The 8209-nt window shown below is 40.6% G+C and overlaps 1 long non-coding RNA gene across 19 annotated transcripts; it reads left to right on the top strand.

The window, feature by feature from the left end:
- The first annotated feature begins 288 nt into the window (after positions 1 to 288).
- LOC124660707 lies at positions 289 to 7585 on the top strand. Of its 19 annotated transcripts, none has more exons than XR_006989966.1 (16): positions 289 to 720; positions 833 to 960; positions 1074 to 1120; positions 1284 to 1400; positions 1500 to 1767; positions 1873 to 1895; positions 2034 to 2082; positions 2710 to 2767; positions 2910 to 2955; positions 3322 to 4077; positions 5581 to 5692; positions 5817 to 5865; positions 5953 to 6058; positions 6141 to 6212; positions 6301 to 6368; positions 7333 to 7585. It is a non-coding gene; the product is annotated as an uncharacterized LOC124660707 (long non-coding RNA). The 19 variants fall into 19 exon arrangements; XR_006989961.1 differs by having other exon boundaries at positions 2488 to 2767; XR_006989956.1 differs by having other exon boundaries at positions 2279 to 2767.
- Positions 7586 to 8209: the final 624 nt, after the last annotated feature.

The raw sequence follows: 8209 nt of genomic DNA, 5'->3' as shown, positions 1-8209 counted from the left end.
TTGCGGGTTGGTTTTGGTTGGTCACGCATTGTGTCACCGAGCGGGGGTAGTTTGGGGATTTCATTGCTCTCCACCCAATCCCCACTTCCATCGCCTTCCCCAATCCCCGCGTCGTCTTCTCTCCCCAATCCCCGCAGCTCGGATGGAAACCCTAGCCGCCGGGCCGCGAATCATCGCGCGTCCACCGTATCTCCCCGTCTCCACCTCTCCTTGCAACCGCCGGCGCGGGCGACGGGCGGCGCGGGCGACCTACAGCAGAGGTGGCGCGGCCGGTCTCCGCAGGGATGACGGAGGAGGGAAACACGTGCGACAGGGGCAGCGCGGGAGGGTGGCGCGGACGACCTTTGCCAGTGGCCGGACGAGAGAGGAGGATCTTGAGTACTGTCGCCACCACCCATGGTCTGCTCTTCCCCTTTTTCTCTCCTCATCGCCAAGATTGAAGATTGGGCTGGCAGGCTGAACGGTGCTGCTCATCCAATCCACTCGCAGTCTCACTGGGCAGGAGGAGGCCGAGTTGCAGCCGGGTTGCCTGCTCGCTCTCCTCTTCCCCAATCCCCTGTGCCTCTCCTCCTCTAGCTCTTTGGCCCCTTCTCCACCGCCACCCATCTGCCAATTTTATCCATGGCTGGAACATGGAGAGGCAGAGGAAAGCAAAGCACCATGGATGCGGAGGCAGAGCTCGACATGGAGGAGCAACTCCCCTTCGTCTAGGATCTACAGGTTCATCTTCTCTTTCTCTGTGTGTGGGTGTTCTGGTGTAGATAAATTTATGCAAGCCAAGTGTTTGATGATATGTCTATGGGCCTGAAATTGTTTATTTGTGGTTATTTAGCAGTTTTTCAATGGTGAGTTGGTGCTACTGGTGGTGAGGGGCACGAAGACGGAGTACTTGGTGGATCTGTAGTCGTACTACATCACCGAATCCTCGGTGTTGGTCGTCATGGAAAAACACATCTAGAGGTAGTAACATGTCATCTTCCCCCATCTTCTTCATCTCATAAATTTATCTTCAGTTTGTCATACAATTTTTTTTTGCATAAGCCTAAACACTACTTCTGGGTAATCTGTGATAGGTGATTAGCAAGGTATGTTGACTCTTGTCGTGCATAAGGGGCCAGAGGTATGACTTGATCATATTAGATTTGCCTCTCTTTGTCATGTGACTTTTATTTGCATGTTATGACTAATGAGATGGATGAGTAAATTCCTAGAAAAATAATATGTTAAATATTGTTTGAGACACCCATCAAATAATATTTCGCTGATTGGAAACCCATGTACAGGTCTCTCCACGATTTGAGACATACTAGATAATTCCATGGTCGATCAAGAGCAGCGGTGTTGTGTTGATGAAGAACAGGGTCATGAGGGTGTTCAGGATGCCATCAAATTATCTCGAGGTAACTCATAACGTTGCATCTGGTACATTTCAACTCATATATCTGCATAGTTTCACCCCATCTTGATGAGAAAATCAATGATTTTTGTTGAGTGTATAGTTCTAGATTGGTGTTCTTGCGGCTCTAGATTGTCACCCACTAGGTGGAGCTCGGTTAACCATGGATTTGCGGCAAGAAGAACTCACGCCAAGATTGATTCGTTGTTAATGATGTCCTGCTGGCTCATGCTCTCCTCCACGGTATTCTCATGGCCAGCCTACAAGCGGATAGCTGCAGCATTGGGGCTCATACTGGTCAGCCAGGTCCTGGCAGTGCCCAGGGACAAAGCATCGATGACGGCGACCTTGCCGACTCTGCACTGTCCTAGGTGTACTTCAATTATTTTTTTATTTGTTTAGCAACTGTCTCAGCATCTTTGGATGTTTTGCTGGTGCAAAAATTAATCTAAAAAAACTCATCTTTTTTTGTGCAGAATTTAGGGTGGAAGCCGCATAGGTTTGTCTGACCTTGATGCTTGATACATCTTTATCTGTTATATCCATTTGTTGAACACGTGCATTTATTTTTTACCTTTTGCATTCAGGTTCCCATCATACCACTAATTCTTACATTTTAATATTTCTCTGTAAGAAGGTGGAACGACAATGCTGTAGGAGAAGTATGATAAAAATGTGTCCACACAGTAAGTGTTCTCCTTAATTTAGCTCTTGCAAATGAGAGCAAGTCGAGTAGTCTGCTAGCTTTCTCAGTTTTTCAATCTGTGTAGTGAAGAAGATTAAGAAGTTTCTAATTCGTATTTACCTCACAGACACTCATTTTCTATTTTGCTAGAATTTCATTACTAAAGGAGGTGCATCATTATTTTTTGTTTTCCTTAGTTAGGTTCATTCTTCAGTGCCATTGACATCATTTGGCTCAAAACAGTCCATGGTAAAGATGGTTTTATGTTGCTTTGTACATGTGACATGGGAAACCAACGCGGAAAGCTCACTTCTGGTGGTGATGCTCTAATATCATGGGGCAAGTGATTCTTCTCTTTTGCTTCTGGCATTGTCTTCTTTGAATCCTCCTTATCTATTTTACTTAGGATGGGGGAGGGACACATATATGCTGATGTGACGGTTGTGGTCATCCAGTACATTTGCAGCCTCACCTCTACACAACCTCCTACATTTGACCATGCAATTCATGTCCACTTTGTCCAGGGCTGTTTCCTTTTCCTTTTAATTTGTTTAGCAGATGTGAACATCCTTGATTGTATTTGTTTGCCAAAAATTAATCCCCAAACCTTCTTGTTTCGTTTGTGCAGATTTCTTTTGAAGAAGTACATGTGTGTTCTAGCTCGATGGACATTAGCCCAAGATCTGGTATGTCCCTATTTTAAATGCCTGAATTTCTTTCTTCCTCTATTTATCTTGCGTTTCTTTATAGGAAGAAATTAAGAGATATGCCCCTATTTTAAATGCCTGAATTTCTTTCTTCCTCTATTTATCTTGCATTTCTTTATAGGAAGAAATCAAGAGATAACCAATTGATGTTGTGGATGACATCTAAGGTATTGGTTGGCTACTTTGAATAAATCTGTGCTTAAGTTTGCTTTTGGGTTTCTTTTGTCCTATTTTCTTATGATATAGATAGAAGGAGTTCAGCTAATGTTTTCAGCTTAAAATTGTGCTATATTTAGTTCATGCATTTCCTTTTTAGGTGGCTCTGTATCACTACATATTTGAACTGATATGTTACATATGTAATGGAAACACTGGATTTAGCCTTTCATTGGTCTGGTACCTTATGTTGAATACTTGATTTGGTACTCTCTAGCTGTAATGATATGTTTCCTCTTTGGAAAGATAATTTGCATCATTCATATTCTCACTAGCTGTAGGTATTTCATCTCTCTAATTTTTCTCTGATTTCCTAGGTTGTAGCTATTGCATATAGGACAGTCAGCCACACTATTGATATCTCCGTCTTTGCCAGTACCGCCTGCCCTGTTGTCATGAATTATATGCAGGTATCCAGCAGAGTACATTGTTTTACCAGTGCATTGAAGCTGAATCTACTCTTGGTAAAATGATTATCAAAGTTAATGTTATAAAGTAGTCCTGATAACATAAATCAAAGTTAATGGTAAAATAATTCGTTGTGGTTTGCTTTCCATCTTTTTTGTTTGCCAAGAAATATTTTATTACCGCTCATCGTCTGTGGAACAGTTTGCCTGGCTGCACCCACAATCTACTATCCATTTTTGTGAAACTTATTTCCGTGCTATCCTCTATTTCTCTGAATACATTGCATTTACTTTGTCCGCTCACATCTTCCATTTGTAGCCCACTTTTTTGTTTCTAATCAGTGCACATAGATTCTACTTTGTTTGGCATTTGTGCTACAACAGAACTAATGGTTGACTGCATTGTATCCTTTGAAAGCATCCAATTGTTACTAATGCATATTTGGTAACAGACTGAGGTTTGTGCTCTGCTTTCAGCCATGTTCAGAACACAGATTTACCTCTTACAGTATTTCACAACCTCTTGCATGTGGAATCAAGTCACATTATTTGTTGAAATTGGTCCAACCTGGACATTGCATGATGCACCGAGGAGGTACACGACCACCGGCGTCCATGTCGTCAGATGTTCTCGATATAGAGAATACATCTATGCAGCAACCCTAGGTATGCCATTTCTTATGTTGTTCTCCCTAGAGCCTTCATCCGCGGTCAATGGTGCACTAAGATGGCACACTGTAGGAGCAGACATGGGCCATGAAATCGAGGTTTTCTTCGGCATATAGTTAGGCTATGCTTTTAGGAGATATAAATGTTCTCCTGAAATTTTAGTTCCACATACTTATTATTAATTATCATATGAAGGAGAGGTACTTGTGGTAATGATTTTTTTGTTAGTTGTTTGCATCAAAAAATATAATGATGGACTGCTACCTTAATAGGCCCTTCTTCAGATAGGTGAATAGTTTTTCCTGTACAGTTGACGAGTAATTTCTTCGATTATAGCAGTAACCACTGCATGAGACAGAGATAATCATGTTGAATTGCCACTGCCACATCAGGCAGCTATATTCACCACAAGTTATGAATCTATTTCCTCAAGTGTCATCGATTAATTTCCTAACAAACCTATTGCTGCAACAACAGATTTCTTTTGGTTCTGAAGTATTATTCCACGGTGTTCAAGTTGGTTTCATACCAGGAAGACATGTAATGTTTTAAGTTTCTAACGTCAGTAGAAAATGATTCAAAACTTTTCTATTAATTTTCTGGATGGCTTTTGTCGTGTTCTCGAGCTAACTCGGTTGATCTGGTTAATGCATGTACAACGGCAAATGAGAATTAAAATTTCATTATTTTTTGCACGGGATGCTTCATATAAATATGACAAGGATACATGCAACTTAGATAACTATTTGCTATATGCAATGCTATTGGGTGACCAAGCACTATGCTAGCTCTCTTAAAAAAGCATAGTACCATGCCAGCAAATTAGATGGCGACGTATTGATTCAGGTGAACCAATTACTAGAACTGTCTTTTACTCAACCTTCATAGTTTTGGTGTTTTACAAAGTACAATACGGGCTACATTTACCTTTCTATTACAGCTGCCAGATGGAGCAAAGCTTTTTTCTAGAAAAAGTTATCGTGCTGCATACTTGTGAGTTAATGTTGTTTCATGCCCTTCCTTGGGAGGATCTATTTTGAATCCACCAAACTAGATGAACGGTTATCCTCTCTTTCTGTATGCCCCTTATGCTGAAGCTTTTGATAACAGTACATGAGTCCCAGCGTTTTTAGTAATGCCAACGCTAGAACTAGGCATGCCGCTTATAGTGACAGTTAGTCTTAAAGCGTGCGTACAGTTTGTATTCTGAACTAGTGTTTTACAATGCCAAGTTTTCTCTGGACAAATGTTGTGCTATTTAATTAGTTTGTGCTTCTGGATCATCTCCTGCTTAGACCGTACCTCTATTATTTAGGTTGTCTTAGTACATAATGAAAGTTGCAGTACCATGGTTAATCGGACTATATCATTGAATTTAGAGCGTGTGACTGAACTTGGTATATTTTCCATAACAATCATGTCTACTACCTGGGCGAATGTTATTTAATTTCAGTACATATAATTATTTGGGCATTAATGAATTTGTGTGATTCATGGCAGAGATGGTTACCCAGGATATTCAGTTTGTGATTCATGCCTTGTATGCTGATGCCCCAATCAAAGAATGGAATTTTCTGTATCCCCTAATGTACGAGTTACTGTTCAGTGCAAGGTTGCCTCAGATCTTGAATTGTCTACTGCATTGCTTATTCATTTCCTATTTATTATACGTGTAAGTATAAGCTGGACATTGGAACCGATAATCTGAAGTTGTATTTATGTATTTCACATTCAAGTGCATCATGCTTTCCAAGCCTCTCCTCCCCATCTTGATCTGCAGTTAAGGTATTGGTTTGCTGCCTTTTCTTTCAAAATGGATCTCTTTTTATGTACTCTGCTTTTGTGATGTTTTCTTCTATTTATATCTGTTAGGGCACGTGTTCTTGAGGTTAATTCTGGTAAAATCTTCGAACGCAAGGATAGAGCAACTTACTGATCGATACCTCAGAAAAGCACCATAGTGAAGCTACTCATTTAGGTTTCTTCTCCAACTCATTTTGTATTATTGTTTTGTTCAGTCAAGGAACAACTCCAACATCATGTACATGTTCACTGAATAGAAACTTGTCATGGCTTGCTGAGAGCTGGAGTAAGCTGGAGCTGGAGCAAAAAATGTTTAGAGCCCCTTACAGGTAGGTGTATGACTCTACTTGCACTCGGATAAAAATGTATATTCAAATTTGGTACATCATCCTTCTTTTCTTGTGTTTCTTCTTCTAGCTCTCTGCACCGCATGTACTCCCTCTGATGTAAACGTGTTGATGGTTTAATACAAAAGTCAACTTCAGGTGGGTTTTTTGCCCCACCGTTGAGCTGTCAAAAAAATATCGGTTCAGGAAACTGTCATTTGTCTGTATCGTAGGCCTTATTAAATCTTCTTGACCCACTAAACAACCAAGAGTATCGTGCTTTGAGTCCATGGCCACCGGTCCATCTTCTGCATTGGGTTGGTTGATTCCTTATTTTGTCCGGTTTCATTAGAAAACTTAAGAATACTTTACACGGCGATGTCTGAGTTCTGGCATCGATCTGGTTCTTCCACTGCTGCAGGAAGAGAGATAGGAGACCTTGTAGGTTTATTTCCACTATCTAAATTGTTGTTTCTATGCAGAATGATTAATACTGGTCTTTATTTTCCGCGGTTGGTTAGATCATGTGGTCCATGCTTTCAAACTCTACCACATGCTAGGTTAGCATAATGGTGGCGTTCTCTTCCCATGGGATTTTTTTTTTTGCTTATTATCTGTCGGCATAAATATTGAATGTCCTGTTGAAATAACAATATAAACTTCTGAGGCTAAGACAAGAAAATCATCAGCTAGAGAAAAAAATGAGTACAGTTAGTATCGGCTTTGAGAGTCTTTGACTCCATTAATATCTTTATTTCTATTATTTGATTTTCTATGTGTAGGTAAATTTTAGCGCACGGATTTCTTTTGGTTGTGTATACTGTTTGCATGTGTTTTAGGTCTTTTGAAAAGTTCAGAAGTATGAGAAATACAAGCGGCCAATATATAATTCCTCGATCACCTGTGAGGTACAAGAACAGAGGCCTTTGTTAAAAATGGTTTTGATATTACAGGAGCTTAGATGTGTGGGCCACCGCTGTTTTAGCAGTGTACTCTGGTATTATTTTGCCGAGTGATTCTTATGGGTCAATCATTGACATCGATCAGTTGTCTCATTCCATGGTTTCACCCTCTGTTAACCATATCCTCTCAGAACAGTTATTGATTTATCCTTTATTTTCAGGTCAGGACCCCTCTTGTTCAGGTCACCATTAAAAGACAATATATGCTAGAATGGGAATTGAAGGTTCTCGTGATGGTGCATACTTCTTGTTTAGATAGAATCGAAGATTGAACAAATGATTCAACTAGTTCTCTATTCCATCGATGATCATTGTATAAATACAAGGTGAACGGACGCGAGTTAACGGACGCGTCCGATCGTGGGGGGTTGGGAGTATGGAAACACGAACGAGAAACACACCCGTCGGTTCTCAGAGAGAGTAACCGTCTCCCTAATTACAAGCAGAGGATTAACCTCTTATTTGTTCTAATAAATAAATCCTAACACTCCCCCTAATCCTTGCTTGTCCTTGTGACCGATCATCCTGGGAATAGCCTCTTCCAAAAACCCTGTGGGAAAAATAGAAGAGAAAATACCATATGCCATGAAAAACTCCTTCTGAAAAACCCTGTGGGAAAATAAGGAGAAAATGACATATGTCGTCCATGCTTGTACTGATATTGCCTCATTAAAAACCTTTCATGAGAAGGCCGTTAGGAAAACTCACAAAGGAAAAGAGTGCAACATCGAAGATCTGATGATCTTCAACAGGTTATAACTGGGGAGATTTCTCCCCCGGAATCTTGCAAGTCACGAAGCCTCCTCATACCAATTCCATGTACATATTTATGAAATAATGAACTTGGTAGGGATTTGGTAAACAAATCAGCGAGGTTATCACATGACTTCGTTTGCAAAATATTTATTTCCCCTCCGTTCTGTAGCTCGTGGGGGAAAAAGTACTTAGGAGCGATATGCTTTGTAATATTGCTCTTAATATAACCTGTCTGCATCTGTACAATACAAGCAGCATTATCTTCATAGATAATGGTGGGCG

This window comes from Lolium rigidum, chromosome 6, assembly GCF_022539505.1.
Source record: "Lolium rigidum isolate FL_2022 chromosome 6, APGP_CSIRO_Lrig_0.1, whole genome shotgun sequence".
In the NCBI taxonomy this organism is placed as follows: domain Eukaryota; kingdom Viridiplantae; phylum Streptophyta; class Magnoliopsida; order Poales; family Poaceae; genus Lolium; species Lolium rigidum.
Note: the sequence above shows the minus strand (reverse complement) of the source record. Positions and strands in the feature narration are given on the sequence as shown.